At 36.0% G+C, this 21,271-nt stretch overlaps 2 long non-coding RNA genes across 2 annotated transcripts; both read right to left on the minus strand.

Annotated features, from left to right (window-relative positions):
• Positions 1–6,439: 6,439 nt before the first annotated feature.
• LOC147493214 (uncharacterized) lies at positions 6,440–7,993 on the minus strand. The gene is made up of 2 exons (XR_015200318.1): positions 7,861–7,993; positions 6,440–6,691 (listed from the first exon to the last, which is right to left on the minus strand). It is a non-coding gene; the product is annotated as an uncharacterized LOC147493214 (long non-coding RNA).
• A 377-nt stretch (positions 7,994–8,370) lies between these two features.
• LOC147493215 (uncharacterized) lies at positions 8,371–8,979 on the minus strand. The gene is made up of 3 exons (XR_015197478.1): positions 8,784–8,979; positions 8,600–8,657; positions 8,371–8,437 (listed from the first exon to the last, which is right to left on the minus strand). It is a non-coding gene; the product is annotated as an uncharacterized LOC147493215 (long non-coding RNA).
• Between the last annotated feature and the right edge of the window lie 12,292 nt (positions 8,980–21,271).

The following is a 21,271-nucleotide window of genomic DNA, read 5'->3' on the forward strand; positions in this document are numbered from 1 at the left end:
GTAATAGCAATGTAAAGTAACTTACCACAATAAGACACAAGATGTAACGTGGTTCGGTTAATAATGTCTACTTCCACAAGAGCAAATCATTTTATAAGTGTAGGAAGGAAGATTACAATCACTCCTCTCAAGTCTCTCCAAACTTATTAGATCTCTCTTCACTAGTCTCTATTTAAAAGTTTTATCTCTTTGTAAGGGTTTTATCTCTATTTTAGTTGCTCTCAAAATTGGGTTTCTCTCTAAGACTTGTGTTACTAAAAACCTAACTTTGGTTTTATAGTAATCTAAAATTTCAGCACGTCTGTAAAATTTTGGTTTACTGGAGAAAAATCGGAACTCGGTATGTAGAGGCAAGGGGGCGAGCGCCCTTTGGAATAGGCATAGGAAGGTGCGTGCGTGCCTCTTTCTTTACCAAATTTCAGTAACTTGTTTCGCAAAAAAGGAAGAAAAAAACTAACTTCTTTTCTCAGGCAAGGGTGCGTGCGCCCCCTTAGGCAAGGCATATGAGAGAGAGCGCGCGTTGTTTGGTATTTTCTTGTGTACACAAAGTTTAAATCATACATAGCTCAAACATGAATCAATAAATTACCTAACTCATGTGCACGTTGAAATACACTTCGAGTAAGTGAATCGTTTCACACCTAAAGTCTAAAACACTTGTTGTACTTTACTTCACTAGAATTACTATCTAGGGAACTTGTGAGAAGGATTGTTTGTTTGTAATAATTAATTGTATCTTTTCAATTGATGTGTTTTTTTGTGATAAAATCTTGCAAAATTGAAACTGTAGAAATTAGTGAGTGCTTGTTCCGACTTCTTTGATTGCAGGTGTATGATTGATGTTTACATTATTAGTGTTCTTTAATTGATCAAAAGTTCATAAATGGTTTTGTGAATCATATCAAGTTAATTGATAGTTACCAAATATCCTTGAGGATAATTATGGCCTATTAATGCAAAGATAGAATCTGACTAGCTTTTAAAGTCACCTATTACATTATTTCATCTGACAATGAATTAAATTTGCGGAATGGTTTTTTGCTTTTTCCCTTCTGACTTTTAACTATTTTTTTTGTCTAAATACTTATTTCCTTGATCTATTTACAAACATATATTTTAGTATATTTCAGCTAATGAAGACAGAGAGACTCCCGTGTGTAAGAAACCATACATGATACTTTTAGGCTCTATGGACACACAATACAAAAACAGTAGCCTGAATTTCATGTCTAGTTAGTTAATGATTTTGTATTGATAAAACCATGCCCTGAATACAAATTTTAGTATGACCAAACAAACTTATCCCTCATTTGGGTTGACAAAGACCGAGTTTGTTCAGCCTCGAGGTACATTAGCATCACTATAGTTTAGGCGAATAACAGTATGGCCTCGCGCGAGGCCATAGCATTGACACCCTTATGCATGTATGGCATTGGGAGAACGCTTTATTGGTTACGCGAGTTATGGTTGTGTTTTGAGCATAAATAAGGGAGTCTATATATATGCCTTCTTTTAAATATTGTTGATTTTTGTAAGATAAATTGCTCAAGCACAATATCTTGATCACTGTCTTCCATAGGGTTGGCAGATTTGCCAAACCAAGTATACCGTTTTCTTTGTGGATTCTTATTTTTTGCTTTTAGTATTTTTCTTCCATATTTAATTCTCATATTTGTTTGTGGTATTTTAGTTCTTTTGTAGCACGACACCATAACTCATTGATGCCAATTTTCTGAAACATTCTTAGGTTCCATTTTATCAGGTAACTTCCCATTTGTTTCTTTTTTGCCAGAGCTTGATCAATTCCAATGGGCTACTCCTTTTTTCAAAGGGATCCTAAGGTCAGTGGACACTTGTAACAAGAGAAGAAGACAATGGAGCTTGTGAAATTACACTAACACCTGATTGCCATTTGGTACTGTCCCAAAATCTATTCACATGCATGTTTTTCATATCTGTCAATCAGTCTCTCTATATCTCTATTCAAAGGACTGGCATGTGAAAATATTATGTAGCAAAATTAGCAGCAAGTTGTATGCAAGAAAATCTAATTCTACGGATTTGTTAAGTTTGACATCTAAAATGTTACTTATCTCGTTTTGTTATTGAAGATTTATTTATGGGGTATTTAGGTTTTAGTCCAACTTATAATAGCGATATTAGGCCTTGATACATTTATACTTGAAAATTAGACTTTAGTCCAACTTTTGCCTTGTATTTTGCTTAATACCTAAAATACCCTTACACGTGTGTCTCACGTGCAAACCATAAATTTTGGTTTTAGGCTTGCTACGTGGCAAACATCTAACGCGTGTAGATCTACCAAAGCACCACCGTCGATTTCCACTTTCGCGTATCTCAAAAAGGTGGCCAGAAATAACGAGGGAAAACATTTCCTCTCCCTCACTTGTGCTCTCTCTCACTCAACTCACAGTCGTCCTCTCTCTTACTCTAACCCTAACCTCTCTCCGCTAAACCATCCACTCATTTCAACTTAATCTTCTCAGTCGAACCTAACTTGAACCATAATTCTAACTCATTTCAACCATAATTCTTCTAAGTAAGTAGGGTAATTAGGTTTTAGTCCTACTTTCTGCCATTACCAATTGAATTAGCTAGTAAAGTTTGAAGAATGTATACCTCTTGTATAGTGAAATATCGAATATGTGATCCACCCATATTTGAATATTACTTGCTCTAACCTCTTGTGCAGTGAAGATATGTTCTGAAGAAGTAGTGGAGAATATGACTTCTACCTCTCCATTTATAAAGGGAAAGAGTATGTACCAGTGGGTTGTAACGACTCTATTTTTTTTGACCGTTAGATTATTTAGATCAAGTTGGTCGCAAATTGTGACAAGTGTCCATTTATGCTCAATTTTTATGACCGTTGGGTTTCAAGCCTAACTTATGGTTTGCACCTTTTTGGATTACGCGAAAGTGGAAATCAATGGTGGTGCTTTGGTAGATCTACACGCGTTAGATGTTTGCTATGTAGCAAGCCTAAAACCAAAATTTATGGTTTGCACGTGAGATACACGTGTAAGGGTATTTTAGGTATTAAGCAAAATGCAAGACAAAAGTTGGACGAAAGTCTAATTTTCAAGTATAAATGTATCAAGGCCTAATATCGCTATTATAAGTTGGACTAAAACCTAAATACCCCTTTATTTATAGGTAGAGGAAAGTAATTTTGAAGTGAATATCTTATTTCCTTCTAAATTAAACACTACAGCATAAGGCCGATTTGGCAACAAATAAGTTTTTCCATTCCTAACACTTATTCAGTCGTGACAAATCCCCTGACACTTATTTTCCGTTGGAAATAGCAGTAACCGTTACTTACTATCTTTGTGCAAAAGTGATTTTGTTTCTAACGTATCGTTAGATTTTAAGTGTATGAAACAAGAAGTATGTATAGTATATGAAACAGAAAGCTGAAAAATGTTGAATGCCTTTAATGAGTTAATGGACACTTTGACAGTAACAAAGATATGATCCGTACCTTGTTAGGGGCCAAAGATAGATATTTGATGCCTGTTGTCCCATCTCAAAGGTATACTTTGATATCACCTGTTTCTTAGTTGAAATCCTAGGGTAGTACTGGGTATTTATTTGGTGGGTGGTGCTGACCATAGCAACATAAAATGTCAGGTGTAGGTAGCGCGCTCACGCACTGAATTCGCGCTTTCCCGCTTTTACTACTAAGTCGCACAGAAAATGCACTTTTAAACGTGTTAGGTCATGCATTTAAAATTTGTCAATACGTTCTCAAGTTGTCCCACTCTCAGAGTATTAGCCACATGCATGACTTTGTTGTACAAGTCATCTAATTAATCATTGAGAATGTCAAAGAACAAGATTTAATAACAATGAAGTTTATAATGAGTATACAAGAAGCAGACCTTATTCTTACTACTCCTGAGGTGAATTGACATAACTTTGATTTCTCTTAAATATCACCCATTTTTAATCTCTCATTTAGAACACTTCACTGACCATTTATGTTGAATTAATTTGTTGTTGCTACAGAAGTTTGATGTCGTTACCAAGTACTGCATTAGAGTTGGTGGCTTGAGCTTCTTTAGTGATATAGGGCTTTTGTTAATTGATGAAGTCACATACTGAATTATCCGTGTGGAGCTTCTTTGAAGGTTATAGTTAGTAGGATTAAAATGCTATCTCGCAACCCTGAAATAAGTTTAAGTTCTTTGGCTCGTGTTTGCTTCATTTCTGTTTCTGCTACCATTCCAAGGACTTAGATTCAACCTTCTAGACTTGGGTTTGTGTTCTAATAAGATAAGTGAACGTCTCACTAATAATAGTGTGGAATTCTTCCCTTGATGTAAAGTTATTCATGAAGGTGTGCTATCTTGGCCTTGAGAAGATTATGAAGGATCTTGTTTTTCCTTGTAACAATGTAATTCAGGCTTAATCATGAATATTGTGATAGAAATAACATGTATACAATGCCTCCCCTAGATGAAAGACGGTTTTATAGTAACAGAGGATGCAAGTGGTGTAATGTATTCAAGATTTTAAGTAATGCAGATCTTGTAACTACGATATCTATCTAATAAAAAGGCTTGGTGTGGAGCCCGCAGGTCCCCATCCGGCCGCTACAAATGTTTCTCACAAGTTATGACATGGCAGATCCAAAGTCTTATAGGATATGTGCAGTTTAAAATGTTAATTTGAAAGAGTACTGGATCATTGTTAATTTGGTCAACAATGGCTGCTTTGTGGGCTGGGCTTTTATCATTCGATTGGTTAGGGTTCTTTTGGGCCTAATTTGAAACAGTGTTGTGGGCACGGGCTATATACTAGTTCCAATATATATTTACTGTTGTGTTATTTTCAAGAACATGATTTGAATAATTATTGGACCATGGTGTAGCCGGTTTAGGATCATACATGCATGCAATGCCACTCAATATGGTATTCTTTTGGTGTTGAATGAAACATCCTAAAAAAGTGCAAGTCGGGATCTAGAAGCCATTCATGAAGCATTGAAGCTGTCCCACTTCCCTCAAAATATATTGGTCATGGTTAAAAGACATTACTAACAGAATATTGAGACTGCGGCTGTGAACAGTCCAGAAGAAAATATCCATAACGAGTTGCAAACACCTCTTATAACGTTGTACCTACAGACTCACAAGAAAGTGACCAATTCAGTACCAAACGATTGAATTGATACACCAGTTGATCCATTGAAATTGTAGATGAAATTTTCAATTACAGACACACAACTCCACACTACTCCAACTTTCATCATCATCTTATAAAATATATTTACGACATTACGTCCACAACACATGACAACAAAATTTCCAAAACTTCAAGAAAGGAGGGGAAAACGAAAAACTCAAACAATTATGAAGAACATTATTATTTTCTTTTACACAAATTTAAAGTGAATTCAAACAATTGCATTAAAGTTGAGAAAGAATATTGGCTACGTCATTCCATGGTCTTAAAGTCTACTCAGCCATAATAGGGTGAAAGCTTCAACAAATGTGAAATCCTCTCCTCTTATAGGCCTCCTACCAAGTCAGTCTGATTCATCTAGAATCACATGGTTGCCCAAATTATTATCTCTCCAAGAGAAAAGTGAAATGCATCAAAGCGAGACATGAAATGTGATTTCCACTCATCTGCGATTTCATGATGATGTTTTTCCCAAAACGCCGCTATTTTCAGCATTGGAAAATTTGCTTCCAAATTCAACTTTAAAAAGTGGTTTGGAACACCCCCAATACCAATGACTTTATGGTCATTCTCATTGAATGCTGAGCTTAATGGCAGAAAAGTTAAACAACTTGCCATTGTGAAATACACAATCACAACGCTATACTTTGATGCTGCAAGATAACCATATTCAAGTAGCAACATCCATTTCTCCTTTGGAGCGTCACCCTTAAAGTGCAATAGACTTCCCTCACAACGAGTCACGTCTTCATAATCAAACATCCGTATATACTCTTCCTTATTTTCGTGCAACTCTGAAATTAGATCAGCTCGCGTCGTACTCGGACCAGCCTTCCTGGCCGTACCCCAATGCCATGGCCAAGGCCCACAATCAGTAGAAATTTTAACCTGATGTGGCCACGAGAACAAGGGGTCCACATTACTCTATTGATACAACTTATGTAAACACCCTTTTAAACCTCAGGTTAGAATGATATCATAGCAAAACTCACAAGAGTTCATCATGAGACAATCAAGTTTGTATAAATCCTCAAATAAAATCGTATTAAGTTCATTTGGGCACCAAAATTACACTGTTGTAAGCTTTTTTTTGGATAAAGAATATTTTATTAATAAAAGAACTTACAAAAGTTGCAGAGTGTTGAAACACGTCTACTGAACCAAGCAACCATGTCCACTTTGCTACCTCATGTGCAAGCCCATTACAACTCCTAGGAGTGAATTTAAATAAGCAATAAGAAAATAAATGCAGTATCAGAAAAATATTGTCTAAAACAAAATTCCAACTCAAGTCGTTTGAGTTCTCCTTCTACAAAGCACTTATTACTTCAACTACATCCCCCTCTATTATTACAGTGTATGCCACCCAATTTCTAAAGCGTTGCAAACTGCCAATTCAGCTACAAGCAATTCTGCTTCACCTGCAGACTGAGCTTTGTCTTTCTTTATAAAACCTGCTTAACATCTTCCATCTTCATCCCTACCCGCCACAGATATAGCACAAGAATTAGCATGTTTATGATAAGCGACATCAAAATTTAAATTGGGGTGGTGCTGCAAGCCAAACTTCATCAAGTACAATAGGTTCATACTCATCTTCGTACATTCCTATATCTCCTCTAAACTAATAGAAGATACTCCTTGTTTCTTAGAGTGGACACTTTTACACTTTTACACTCCTACATTCACGATCCCGAAAATGAGTATTGATTGTATATAAATAGTATAAACGCAAAATAAATAAATAAATAAAAACGTTTTTCAACTCTACTAACCTAACAATTCACAACTGCCCTCGGTGATGTGAATGATCCATCTTTTGGAAGCGTTAAACGATTGCTTCATCATCAATGTTATCAAATATGTCTTGTTCTATGTATGTAACCAAACAATCTATCGTTCAACCATTCATCTCTCATTCGGTTGCATAACCAATTTTGTATCATGTGCATAGCAAAAAATTCTCTCTCTATAGTGGTGGTAGCAACAGGCTGAATTAGTGACAATGTCATCAGCAAGAACACTAGTGGATAGACAATATTTTTCTTTGTCTCTACCATCTTCTTAGCAAGTTCACTAATCTCTTTCAACTGTGAAAATAGATGGTTGGAGCACACATCGACAACATAATTATCTAGCTGATCTTGAAGGGTCATGAGATCAATAGGTGAAAAATCACTAGGATAAAATTCAGCAAGACGTGTTAAACTCTTCTTATCAAAAACAAGGAAGGAATCACTTGGATTCAAGCAAGCAATGCAAATAAGAAGCAATTCTGTATTCACTTTGTCAAACCACTATTTAACTCACGCAGTCTATACATTTGTAGAATAAGTTCATACGATAATAATGAAGATTTGTCATATCTTCAGCATTACGTCATGATCGTCCCCTTGCTATGAACTTTTCTTCCATATTAAAGACTATCCAAATATTTTTTTTTATACTACTATACTAAAAATTTAGAACCCTAAAAATTTGAATTACCAAACAAATTAAGTTACAACCCATTATCAAAACATAATCAATAATAAAGACAAATAAAGTAATAACATATTCTCTAGTTGAGTTTCGAAAAATGATAAATTAGGAATTAAATTTAATTTTACATAGAGAAATTGAGGGTTTGAATGTATTAAAATGTCTAACCTTGGATGATTCACGGGTTTAACTGATTAGGTGATGTATCATGTACGCAGTACACCTGTATCAATGGCCAATGGGTAGTTTTGGAGAGTTGCTGAGTTAAAGTTGAGAAGGAGGGTGTAAGATGTTGAGTTGTTTTGATTTTTGGTCGAGTGAAGAAACCAAAAACATGCTCGGCAAACGGGTAGTGGGCCAAATTTTCCTAAACAATTAGTTTTTTCTTTGTCCAATTGTGTGGACGGTTTCATTGTGGGCCTATTGTGTAGAGTGTAGTACTAATTTTTTTTTTATGAGTTCAAGGGGACCCCGCCCTACCTGGCCTGTACATGGCTCCGAAGTAGAAGAAAGCAGGTTGTGCAGATTGTAGCTAGATTGCAATTTGGCCAAATGTTGGCAGCAACGGAACATATATCAGCTCGTGAAATTGTAAGTGCTCCATCAGTGAAAGTTCTCCCTCTATTGCATACACTAATTCTACTAATATGTGAGTAAAATGAAAAAAATCATATTCATCTCTTTTGCGTGGAAAACCGAAGGAAACCAACTCCTCCATGGCAGCCTTAGCTGCAGGTAAAGAAAACTGCAATACAGTATAATATCATAATATCATGAGATAAAATGATTTCAAAACCAAAAACAAGGGTGGGTGGGGGTGCAATACAGTATAATATCATGAGATAAAATGATTTCAAAACCAAAAACGGGGGTGGATGGATGGATGGAACATGAAACATATATCAACCTCCTGAACATCATTATCATTTCTTTGAGATGAATCTGCAAGGTGGTTCTCATTGCTGCTGCCATACGGAAAATTTTAAGGACAAGCTACGACGAGCAAGCTCTAAAAATTTGAACAAGATCTTTAGCAGGACTAGAGGAACCACACGAAAATTTAAGATAGCAAAGAGTTAAAAGTGTAATACCAATTTGGAACGCCCATGGTTCTATGTCTTTGTCGGATACTCTCTTTCCTTTGTTGTAGTAGCATTACATTTTCGTCATTAAGATTCTTCAATGCAAGGTCATAATCGCTCATGTTCAACTTCAGAGCCCTTTTCACTTTTCTTTCTTTGAAACCCCCTACTCATAAGTTTGGAGCGGTAGTGTTCATCACAAAACTGAAGCTGCAAAATGTGAATGGAAAATGTAAAACTTAAGAGGGGGGTAGGAAAAATGTAAAACTCAAGTAATTCAAAATGAAACAAGCAGCAAGAATTTTAAAAGTTTGCATAAAACTAAGAAACCAGTAAAATCAAACTGCTTTGAGATGAGTTTAAATGACAAACATATACTCAAGAATTTCAACATCTTTCTTCTGTCTGTTTTGCATTGGCCTGTCTGCCAAAGGAATGTACCACTGATATAGAGTTTGAATCTATATATATGTTCTTCCAGCCTTATCCTATCGCCCACTCTAATTTAATGAAGAGCAGAATAGTGATTGATTCGTTGTTTTCCGTCATTAAAGTGATAACATCATCGAAACTTGATTTCATCTACACCTTTTCTCCGCAAATTAAATCCCTAGTACTGATAAATTAGAGAGAGAGAGATTTGAGAATATTTACTTGATTGATTTCTAAGGAGGTTACAATTGTTTATATAGAGATTACAAGTTCTAAATAGAGATTACAAGTTAAAATAGAATTACAAAACAGTTGGTTTCACTTGAGAAACAAGAGGCGCGGGACGCGCTATATCTACTGTACATTGGTCATGCCTGAACAATGGAGGCGCGGGGCACGCTCCATTGGTGTTATGCATGTACGAGCGCGGGGCGCGCTCTGTACTATGTCGTGAAGAACAACTTCTAATACTCCCCCTCAAGTTGGAGAGTGAATGTCAAGAACTCCTAACTTGCGAATTAATCTCATAAAGGTGTCCTTGCCGAGAGGTTTAGTGAAGGCGTTAGCCACCTGATCTGAGGATGGAACGAACATAGGAGATAGTAACTTGGCCTGTATCTTGTCGCGTAAGAAATGACAGTCTAATTCTATGTGCTTCATTCGTTCATGAAAAACTAGATTTTGAGATAGATGAAGGGCAGCTTGATTGTCACAGAACATATTCATCGGAGAAGGATGAGAAATGCCTAAGTCAGAGAAAAGATACTTCAACCATTGAAGTTCACATGCCAGAGTAGCCATGGAACGATATTGGCTTCAAGAGAAGAAGCGGGATCTGATGCTCTTCTTTCTTTATTTTTCGGGATATAGGGCTAGAACCAAGAAAAGTGCAATAACCACTAGTAGAACGGCAGTGGCAGGGGCAGACCAAATGAGTCCACGAAACTAGAGATGTGTAAAGAACTATTAGCGGATAAGAGAATCCCTTTGTTGATCGAACCTTTAAGATAGCGGAGTATACGACGAGCAACATCTAGATGTGGAGTCCGTGGGGACTACATGAAACGGCTGAGATAATTTACAGAATAAGTGATATCTGGATGTGTAACTGTGAGATATAAGAGACGCCTAATCAAGCGATGATAGACAGTGGCACTAGTAGAAAAAAGGCTTTTTGTGACTGTTTTAAAATGTTATTTGTGACTATTATATTCGAAACGGTCACAAATAGCATAAAAGGGTTTTTGTGACTGTTTTAAAAAGTTTTTAGTGATGTGCGTTTTCGAAACGGTCACAAATGGTTTTTTTCTAAAGAAGGTGTATATGTGTGGAAAAATATTTGTGACTAGTTTAATAAAATAGTTAGATATTATCCGACCTTAAGTTACCGTTTGACCCAATATTTGACCAAACTAGTTTTTGGTCCAGCGCGCCCACGACTCCACTAAAAAAATAACTATTTCGAACCCCCTCACTCTCACCTCCCTCAGTCTACCACTAACTTTGGATTCGTAAAATGTTGTGAATTTGTAATTTCACTGTCACAATTTTTGTTTCGAAATGTTTTTCAACCCGCTCAAAATATTTGGTTATCTCTCGCCCATTAAAAGAAAAGAAAAAACCCTAGGCTACTACTACTCACTATCGCACTCTCTCCCCCACTAAACCGCCCTTTCTTCTCGCCTCCACCACCAATTATTAAATCACCTCAAGTGGAGATTTTTTTTTATTAGATCTCAAGTCTCACTCACTTGGCATCTCAAGCTTGATTTCTAACGGTAAGAAATCTGATCCATTTCTATCTACTAAATAACTAATGAACAACAAGTATGTTCGGAAATGCAATATTGATGTTGAAATATGACTTTTTTTTTAATCGATTGGCATTGGCCGATGGTGTGGAGGTTTGTTTTGGATGGATTTGATGCACTGGTGAGATTGCGTTAATTGGGGGTTTAGGTCGGTTAATACCATGTTTAGCAAATGTATCTGTTGTATAATTTTTTATGTTTGTATGTTGTACTTTTAATTATTATGTGATGGAATTTGTGGTGCAATTTTTTCAGCGTCTGAAAAAGTAGTTTTGGGAATACCCAATTTTGTGCCAAAGGATTTGTTTGGAAGTCGTGACTTTGTGCCAAATGTGCTAAGATGATACCCGTTATGGTAAGTGACTTATTTATTCTCATCTTTCGGACTTCGTTTTTAAAGTGATGTTGCTTCCAAAGGTTTTCTAGGGTTTAAGTTTCTTTAATCCTCACTGAACATTGCAAAAGAACTTTTAGCTCTTTTGGATTTGATAGATGTTTGACTGAATTCAAAACTTTAGTATCTTGGATTTGTATCTTGCATATATTCTCGCCACAACTTACTTATTTAAGTGTTACCTATAGTAAACAAAAACTTTAAGGGTTAGCTCCGTAGAATTATTTATGTACGTCTTGTATGTTTCCTTGTGGAATTCGCAAGGAGCTATATGTTGTTCCTTAACAATCAACTGTTTTACTTCAGTGATCTAGTATGTATGTAAGATAGAGTTAAGTATCATTTCCACGGAGAACAGAACTGAGTGACATGGTGGTCGATTGACTCCAAAAGCATGCTCCTACGGTTTTAGGAGCAGACTCTCCAAGGATCAACTTTTTGCTCCAAAGAAACAACTCCTGCCACAATTTTTATTTTATTTTTAGATACGTAAAAGAAAATGTAATAATATTAATGAATGGGATTACATTAACAATTGAATCATTAGCCAGTAGCTAATTTTCAAGACCAAAACCTGCCCCATAACCCCTAAGACACCAACCCCTGATTACAAGAAAGGAAAGAAAAACAGAACGAAAAATAACAAGCGGTGACCCGGTTGGTGTCGGGGAACAAAAGCACCAAAAAACACCACCATAACCTAGTTCCTACACCAGATGACCACTATCACTTGACTTAGATGGTGTCTTGTTCCTCGTTTTCTATTCGTCTTCTCCTTCCACCTTCCACCTTCCTACTGTAGTATTCCTCCAATAATTTGAGATCCAACATCTCATCCTCAGTGTCATATAGGTCATCAAAATTATCTTCAACACACTCGTCTTCCTCCGACAGTATGCTATTCTTTGTCCTACTACAAGATTTAGAAGTGATCTAACGCTATTAGTGGTCACAACCAGAAGTATTAGCCAGTACATTAAATGCATTGGATAGATAATGAATGAAGTATTGTGGTAGTTATTTTGTACAACAACAATTTAAAGAAAATAGCCTCTGAAAAATTAGCTTCCTGACTTCATTTGCACAATTACTTGTTGTATGTATGTACATAATATACATAATATGTAGCTTAGAAGGTCCTATCAGGCCTATATAATGTAATTCCAACTTTGAGCAAAGCTCTAAAGCGTTATGGTGTCTAATAGTAAAGTGTCTCTACTTTTGTTTGAGGTAATGTTGTACAACCCCTTAGCTTAGAAAGAGCACCAAATTTCAAGTGGTCTTCTATAAATTTCAAGTAATACGCCAAAAACCATTGGAGTCTTTGGATCAATCAAGGTAATTCAAGTGGTGTAGGGTTACATCTTGCGTTTTGGATTTGAATATGTTCCCATTAAATGATGACAATGCAAGCTAAATTTCAAGTGGTCTTCTATAAATTTCAAGTAATACGCCAAAAACCATAGGAGTCTTTGGATCAGTCAAGGTAATTCAAGTGGTGTAGGGTTACATCTTGCATTTTGGATTTGAATTTGTTCCCATTAGATGATGACAGTGTAAGCTTAATTTGATCCCCCACACACACACACACACACCTTTTTCTCTGAAAGTTTTGGTGTTTTCTGCCTGCTAGTCCTACTTAAGGAAAAGGTACATGATTTTGTTCTTTTCATTTGGAATAATTTCCTTACACGAGAAGAGTTTACAGAGTTGGCTTGAGATTATGAACCAAAGTATATATTAAACATATTGAACTTATATTAAACAGAAAGTATATATTAAGCATATTCAAAAGAGTGTGTAGTGGATATAAATTAGTGGGGTTTGATTTGGATTGCTTTACTAGTGTGCTGTTTTGGTAAGAATAGATATGATAATCAATTAAACTCTAGGATAGCAGGTAAAATAATGAGGGAAATAAGGAGAACGTCCAGGAGATGCTAACTAATCATGTTGGAGGAGACTCTGGAACTTCAAGGATGATATGCTATTCCTTTGTTACGGTGGGTTCCATTACAAGAAGTTCATTTAGTTGAATCAAGTAAGCAGCTTGATTGATTAAATTTTTTGGTTGCTCTATGAGAATCGGTGCGCAAGGGACAGATAAGTTTTCACTTCAATGTTTCATACGAGTGATTCACTTGCTATAGACTTGATAATATTTACATAACACTTGTTTTCCTATCTGTCCTGTGGTAGTTGCATTGGTCTGACTTTGCAGCGCCATTGGTCGAGGCTGACAAAGATACTAATGAAGATCCCAAAAGGTTCCTTCTCTTCCCAGGATATCTCTCACCATGTCTTCTTTTTTGTTTTTTGTTTGGGAAAAGGAACTATAAGGCTCTAATGCCTATGATTTCACTCAATTTCTTTGACTAGTACAAACACAACTCTGCTTGCACCCAAGAAGAATCAAAATAATATGGAAGCTATTTAGAGTGGAAACAGTGCAAGAGTTTGTTAGATGGTAAAGTCATGCCACATTATCTATGATCAATATAGTACTACAAAAAATATTTCTCATGTAAATATGTAATTGTTTTGCAGCTACTTACTAAAGGATTATTTGGAATACAGCCCGTTGATATTCCTGGAATTGAAAATGGGACTTATGCTCATTCATTTTTTTTTTTACTTTTGAGAATGGGACTTATGCTCATTCATTTTTTCTTTCGTCAGCCAATCGAGTCTTTGCTTTCTTTGACTTCTTCGTCACTTCTCCAGTGCTGCTCACTCCTACTTTTTGCTACCTACAAAGGTGAGATGACATTGATAGTAGACTCTACAGGACAGTGAAGAAGTAGAGCTCTAATCCACATCAAATTGGCAAATGTAGAGCTCACGTTGCTTCTTAACTGTGGCATGCTAATGAGTAATGAAATTAGTTATGGGAAAGGGGAAAGAGAAATGTGTAGTCAATTGCTTAGTCTGTTTCGTCTGATTAGTTTATTTTGGGAACAATTATCCTTCTAGTTTTTGAAGTGACTTGCTATGTATGTATGAGGTAAAAGTGGCTATTAGGTACTTTCATGCCTTGTTGTGGTATGCTAAGGTATTTGTTTGCAAATAAATGGTTAGACTGAAATTCTTTTTCCGTTAAATGGTTAGACTGAAATTCTTCTATGCTAAGGTTTGGAAATCGTTAAAGTATTATGAAGACCTTAAGTCAGGTTCCTACATACACCTAACCTTTTGCTACTATAGTGGCTGCTGCTCAAGCTATTCTTGATGAACAAGCACTTCAAGGTCATTGTTGCCATAGAGAGGCGGCTTTGTCTTTGAATGTTTTCACATTGGGTATTAAAGAAGAGCCGAATGAAAAGGCAATTAGATGATGTTGTTTCACTCACCCTAAGATTTGTTCGATATCTATGTTCATTCAAAGTTTAATTCGTTTTTGGGTAGTTAGGGATTTTTCACTTTTAGTTTTGATTGATCTAAAAATCCTTAATTTTACTTAAAGTTTACAATTAATAGAATGCACTCAAATAGTCAAGGACTATATTAGTTTGTGGTATTTAGAGTTGCATATTGGTTGACAGTATTGTATTAGTGATGGTTTGACATTGTTACTCAGGCATCTTGAATATAGTGCATAGTCAAGTGCATGTCATATTGTCATGATTTGATATAGGGCTACTCTCAAGGAATAAGTTTCCGTCAGAACTCATGTTAGTTATATTTGGATGCTACCTAAGTCCTGGTGATATGAAGTAGGTGATGGTCGCCTGGATTCTAGCTTAAGCTCTTATATTATTTTGTTTAAGGTCAGGGAAGTAAAAAAGGAATGTACTTCTGTTGCTTGTAGTTTCATGGCTGTGCTCTTTGAACAAGGACTTGGCTTTGGCCCTTTATGAATATAAGGTGCTTCTTAATTACTAGGTATTTTTTTTTCCAATAATTCTTTCGTTTATGCTACTATACTAGGCTATATGATAATTATTTTCTTTTGTTGCCATGTTTATATGATGATTCTACTGTAGAATGTTTCTTATATTTCAGTGGACATCATCACCAAGTTGATGCTATTAGTCTCTATTTAAAAGGCTGATATTTGGTAATGTTAATAGCAAAAGTGATAGTAGTTGTGTTTAGCAGTGTGCGTAGGGTAGAAAGTTTGAGTCGTGTTCAAGCTGGGATTCTACCTACACGAAAACATTACCCCGTTGAGTCTACATTCAAGTGAACCAAGTTTCATTACTTGTCGATGTCTGTGCTAAAATCTACAAAACTAACATGTTAGACTGTTCAAACTGAAATTTTTATCGTTCATATACTTACACTGATAATGAATTTTCGTAGTTTACTTTTCGACTCTTAGGCACTTAAAATTGATTAAAGTGTATATATACATTTTTTTCATCTCCTTGGGGTAGACTAAAGCATTGGCAGTATGTTTATTTATTTATATATATATAGAAGCTTTGTACTTGGTTGTAAGTGTTTGAGTTATTCACAAAGGGTTTGAGTTGTACATGTGTACCCCAAGAACAATTAATGGGTATTGGACCTAAGTCTATCTTGGTTTAACTTAACAATGGACAGATTGTTTGTTTGCGATATCAGGGTTTCTTATAAGATGCATATAATGACTTGTAGCTTGTTTCAAATAGTTTCGGTCGACTTACCCCTTAAATATTGTAATGACTCGGAATTTCACTAAGGGTAATTTAGTCATTTTATATGTTAGTTCAGTGCTACTATATAATAATTGATGATGTGATGTGAGTTGAGTGTTGGTATATGTTTTATTTAATTATTCTAGTAATTACAAATTTTGGTATGGGTATTTGACGCGGTAATTTCCAAAGTTAATGTAAATTTATTGTTTGTAACCATTAAAATGGAACCGGTCAATTACTAGATATATGGCGGGGTTTTAACGTTTATCATTGGTGGAGTTTTAACGTTTATTATTGGCGGACTTTGAGGATTATGGGCTTTTCATTGATGGTTATTTTTATATTGGGCCTGTGTATTGTATTGGCCTTGTTATTATGTTGGGCCATTATATTATATTGGGCATGCTTTAATTTTTTGGGCCTAACTATATCAGGTGAGTTGGGCATGGGTTACTAATAAGGCTTTAGCCTTTAACTATGGGATAGACACGAAGTGATGAGGGGGAGGGGTCTGTTTTACTAGTTAGCCATGTATGGCTGGCTTCTGGAGAGGGAGGATAAACCTTAAGGTGCTAGGTGACGGACAAGAGAGGTGTCTTTGAGGTTCGATTCTTTTTTTTACGAGCGAAAAAGGAAAACTCGACACGAAGCTAGAGGGGGAAAGCTTGGATAGATCGATAAGGCGACTTCGTGACTTTTGATGAGTTTTGGGTGGAAGTTTCCCTTGTTGGTCTCAAGGCTAAATATTTGAGGAACAGTTGGGTGGGGGCGCATACATGAACAACACCTACCACTCCCAAATTCAAAGTCTACCTGGTCTTCAAAACACTTTTAAACAGTAAGGTGTCCATACACCAGGTACGAACAGTTAGACTGGGTTTCTCTTTGTGTTGGGTTTTAATAACTTGCTATTTGCGGCAAGAAGTATATACTTGAGTCTATATACTTTGGTGGATTATTCATATAGTAGATTAAGCCCAAGGGTGCGCTAGTAACTTATAGATCGAACCCCAAGGAATTAAATGATATATATATATATATATATATATATATATATATATATATATATATATATATATATATATATATATCATTTAATTCCTTGGGTTCGATCTATAAGTTACTATAATTTTGGGCTTAATCTATATATATATAGAGAGAGAGTTAAAATAACCGGGGCGGTGCCGACTAGCAAAGTTGGTAAAACCTTTGGGTGATGATACCTAGGAGGTGCGGGGATTGAACCCGCCAAACATCAAAGAGTTCTTGATCTCATTTAAAACAGGCTTGCCAATCAAAAAAATAAATAAATAAATAACCAGGCCACTTTCCAGGCCAGCACCAAGCCGTACCAGGCCGCATCCAAGTCACTCGCCAGGCCGTTACAGGCCTCTTCCAGGCCGCATCCAAGTCACTCATGCCCTTTGCTAGTGACAACGCTAGGCCACGCGTAATTTGTTGTTTGTTTTTCTCGCGTAATTATATTTTTGGCTAGTTCAAATGAAAATTAGTTAATATTCTTTTATTGGTATGGAGAGTTTGTATGATTAAGTATTTGGGGAAACCTTGAAGATTAGAAGTGAAGTGACGTACATGTAGAATACCGATTCAAGGTCGAGAATCGGTTAGTGGACGTTACATGATTAGAACATGAGTGAGGAACCCATACCGCCTTCCTCATCGGAAATGGCTTAATCCATTCCTATAGAAACACCTTATCAATAGGAGAACTACAACTAGCTTGATCCCAAAAGGGTACGTAGGCAGCCACATGGCTCAGCCACTTCCATAGAAAAACCCCTACCCCTTGTACAATGAAGTTGAGTGTTTAACCTGTTTTAGTATTGATAAATTTTGGTTAAATTATATTCGTATGTGTTGGGCATGATTTAAATCTGTTGGTAATATTGATTAACATTGCCTGCTAACGTGTTTAATGAAATTCCAGTAATTGATACACTTACAAGTATTTTATAAGAACACGGTAAGTGGTATTAAGCAACTAAAAGTATGTGTTAACCTTGTCTTTTGTTTTCAATTTCATTTCAAGTTGATTATTATATATTGACTATGTATCCAACGTTGAGCGTTAGTGTATCTTCACAGGGATGAACAGGTGCTTCCATAAGACAAGAAAAGGCATACGGGCAAGTTAAGAACAATTTAACGTGAATGAAGCGCACTCTGAGTGATACAAAAGTTCCTTCACTTATTTATTTTAATTTCAAATTTATTCCTTCTAATTGTGTTGTAATAAATTATTATTTCTTTATTGTCTTTAAAAATGAATCCATATTAGAATGCATCCATTAGGTATAAATTATGACGTTGATGACCGTTCCAAGTGTGAAATACCGATCTAGAGTAAGAGATTGATTTCGGGGCGCTGCAGCTACTTGATTTAACTGGCATTTGTCGAGATGGTTAAGTAGCCGGTGCCACGAATCAATATATCTTTTAGTAGTTGGGTTACGACTGAGGTTTTTTATATATTAAATGGAAGTATATTATTTGAATTTCAGGTTATGACATATTTTAAATTTATGAAATATTGGAAATACGGAGGAAACTCTGTCGAAATTTCTTTGAACGCTATGTTCAAAGGGTGTTTTATATTTTAGTTCTAGTTGGACTCATGTGGGTCGAACTAGCTCACGTCTTGGTTTATTAGACGGTTGAATATTTGGATCGAGCTCTTTTATCTAAATATTCAATTGTCTGAAAATTTTGGGGCGCTACAAATATATCAACATTTGCAATTTTGCTGATTCACATAGGTATTTATGATCTTGAGTTAACTATTTTGCATTCAACTATCATACCTACTAATGATTTATTTTAAATCCTTAAGAAATATCTTTTATATAATTTGTGCATGCCTAGATTACTTGGTTACCTTGTATATCGGTGCATGTACTGACTGTTTTATATCAAGTTATATTGAGTGTCACCACCTCTTTTCAATTGCAGGATTCAAGTGGGCAAGTGTGTTAAAAGATGTGAGATAGGATTTTGGGGTTCCTTTGGAGGAGTGAATACTACCAGTTGGGAAAGCGCAGAGGATTTGTCCAATTTGTTCATATGTGGGTGATCGACTTTGACAAGATTAGGTTATTTTTTCATTTCGATTTGGATTAGGTTGATTATATTTATATGAATTAGATGGAAAATGTGTTATTTACTTTATTACGTTTTACGATTAAGTACAAGGGGATTGGAATGTTTCAATGAAATTAACAATATATATGAGTGTTACTTGAAATTTAATGGATCATATTTAGGTATGTAGTTTATTCAGGTGTGTAGTTTATTGTAGGTTTCCAATTTTGTATATATATATATATATATTCACGTTTTTTTTTAATAAAAAATAATATACATATCACGGTTTTACCCAAACCGTCATGACTAATGGTGCTTTTTATGACTGATCAAAAAGATGAATGCATAACAGTTTATTTAAAACCGTCACAAATGATATGATTTGTTGTGACGGTTTTTGAGCAGTTGTTACCATTTTTTTATGTTTTTATGACTGTTAAAAATGATGAATGCATAACCGTTTATTTAAAACCGTCACAAATTATATGATTTGTTGTGACGGTTTTTGAGCAGTTGTTACCGTTTTTTATGCTAGAGAGAGACTAGTCTGGAACAAATATTTGTGACGGTTTTGGAAAAAAAATAAATGACTCTCACTCCGTCACGGTTTTGGAAAAAAAAAAAACAGTGACAAAAGATTTTAACAGTGATATAAAGCCTTTTTTCTTGTAGTGTGGGATCCTGAAGTAATGTGCCACCATCGGTATGGAGGTTGATGTTTTGTTCCGTAGGGAACTCAGAAATACGACCACCAGTGGTACCACAGCAGACAGAATGTCCAAAAGACATTTGCGCTGTGTAAGAAACAATCCTTCTTTGGAACGAGCAACCTCGATACCCAAGAAATATTTTAGACGTCCCAAGTCCTTGATATAGAACTTTGCTTCTAAAAATTTCTTCAAGTTCTGAATGAGAGATGGATTGTTGCCTGTGATCAGAATGTCATCAACATATATAAGGACAAATGTAGAATCAGAACCACAAATATTAGTGAATAGAGAATAATCAGACTTAGACTGAGTGAATAATCAGACTTAGACGTAGATAGTTTGGCAAACCATTGCCGAGAAGCCTGCTTGAGTCCATATAATGACTTATTGAGGCGACATATCCTGTGCTCCCCCTGTTTGGCGAATCCATGAGGTAAGGTCATATAAACAATTTCATCCAAATCGCCTTAGAGGAAGGCATTGTGGACGTCCAGCTGGTGAAAAGTCTAATGTCTGATAGCAGCAATGGAGAGAAGTAATCGAACAGTGACTAATTTAGCAACGTGTGCAAAAGTGTCATGATAGTCTTGGCCTTCAATCTGATTGTAACCCTTGGCAACAAGACGAGCTTTATAACATCCAATAGAACCATCTGAATGATATTTAATCTTAAAAACCCATTTACAACCAATGGGCCTATGATGAGAGGATGACGGAACAAGAGTCCATGTGTTATTTTGTTCCAAAGCTGCAATTTCAGCAGCCATAGCAACTTTCCATTCTGGAATTTTGACAGCTTGAGAAAAAGATGTAGGAACAACTGAAGAAGACACTTTAGACAAAAAAACTTTATGACAAGTAAAAAAGTTAGTGTCAGAAACATAGAGAGCCATATGATATGGAGTGGAAGACTGTGTTACCTTAGAGTTTGAGTGGATGAGGTTGGCCGAATGAGGGACTGTAGGTGCCTTGGGTGAGAGTGTGGGGATTGGATTGAGGTGAGGCAGGATGGTTGGGTTATGGTGGTGAGGAGTTCAAAATCGCGAGGCCGAGCTGCCCCGAGTTGGAAAAGTGTGGGGAGGGGAGGCTGGGTGCTTGTATCTTGGAGTGATAGGAGGTGATTGAAGGTCGAATGTCTCATTGTCGAGGATGGGTAAGGGATAAACTGGCAAATGGGATGGTTGGGAAGATAAATTTTGATAGGGGAAGAAATTCTCATGGAAAATCATGTCACGGGAAGTAAAAATTTTCTTGGAAGATAAATCATAAATACGATAGCCCTTCTGAGCATAAGGATAACCAATGAAGATGCCAGGTTTCCCGCGGTGATCAAACTTATTTTTAATGGAAGTGTTGTGAGCAAAACATAAACAACCAAAAACACGAAGGTGGACAAGAGTGGGAGGTGTTGTAAATAAAAGCTCAT

The sequence above is a fragment of the Coptis chinensis genome, chromosome 6, assembly GCF_015680905.1.
Source record: "Coptis chinensis isolate HL-2020 chromosome 6, ASM1568090v1, whole genome shotgun sequence".
NCBI lineage: Eukaryota > Viridiplantae > Streptophyta > Magnoliopsida > Ranunculales > Ranunculaceae > Coptis > Coptis chinensis.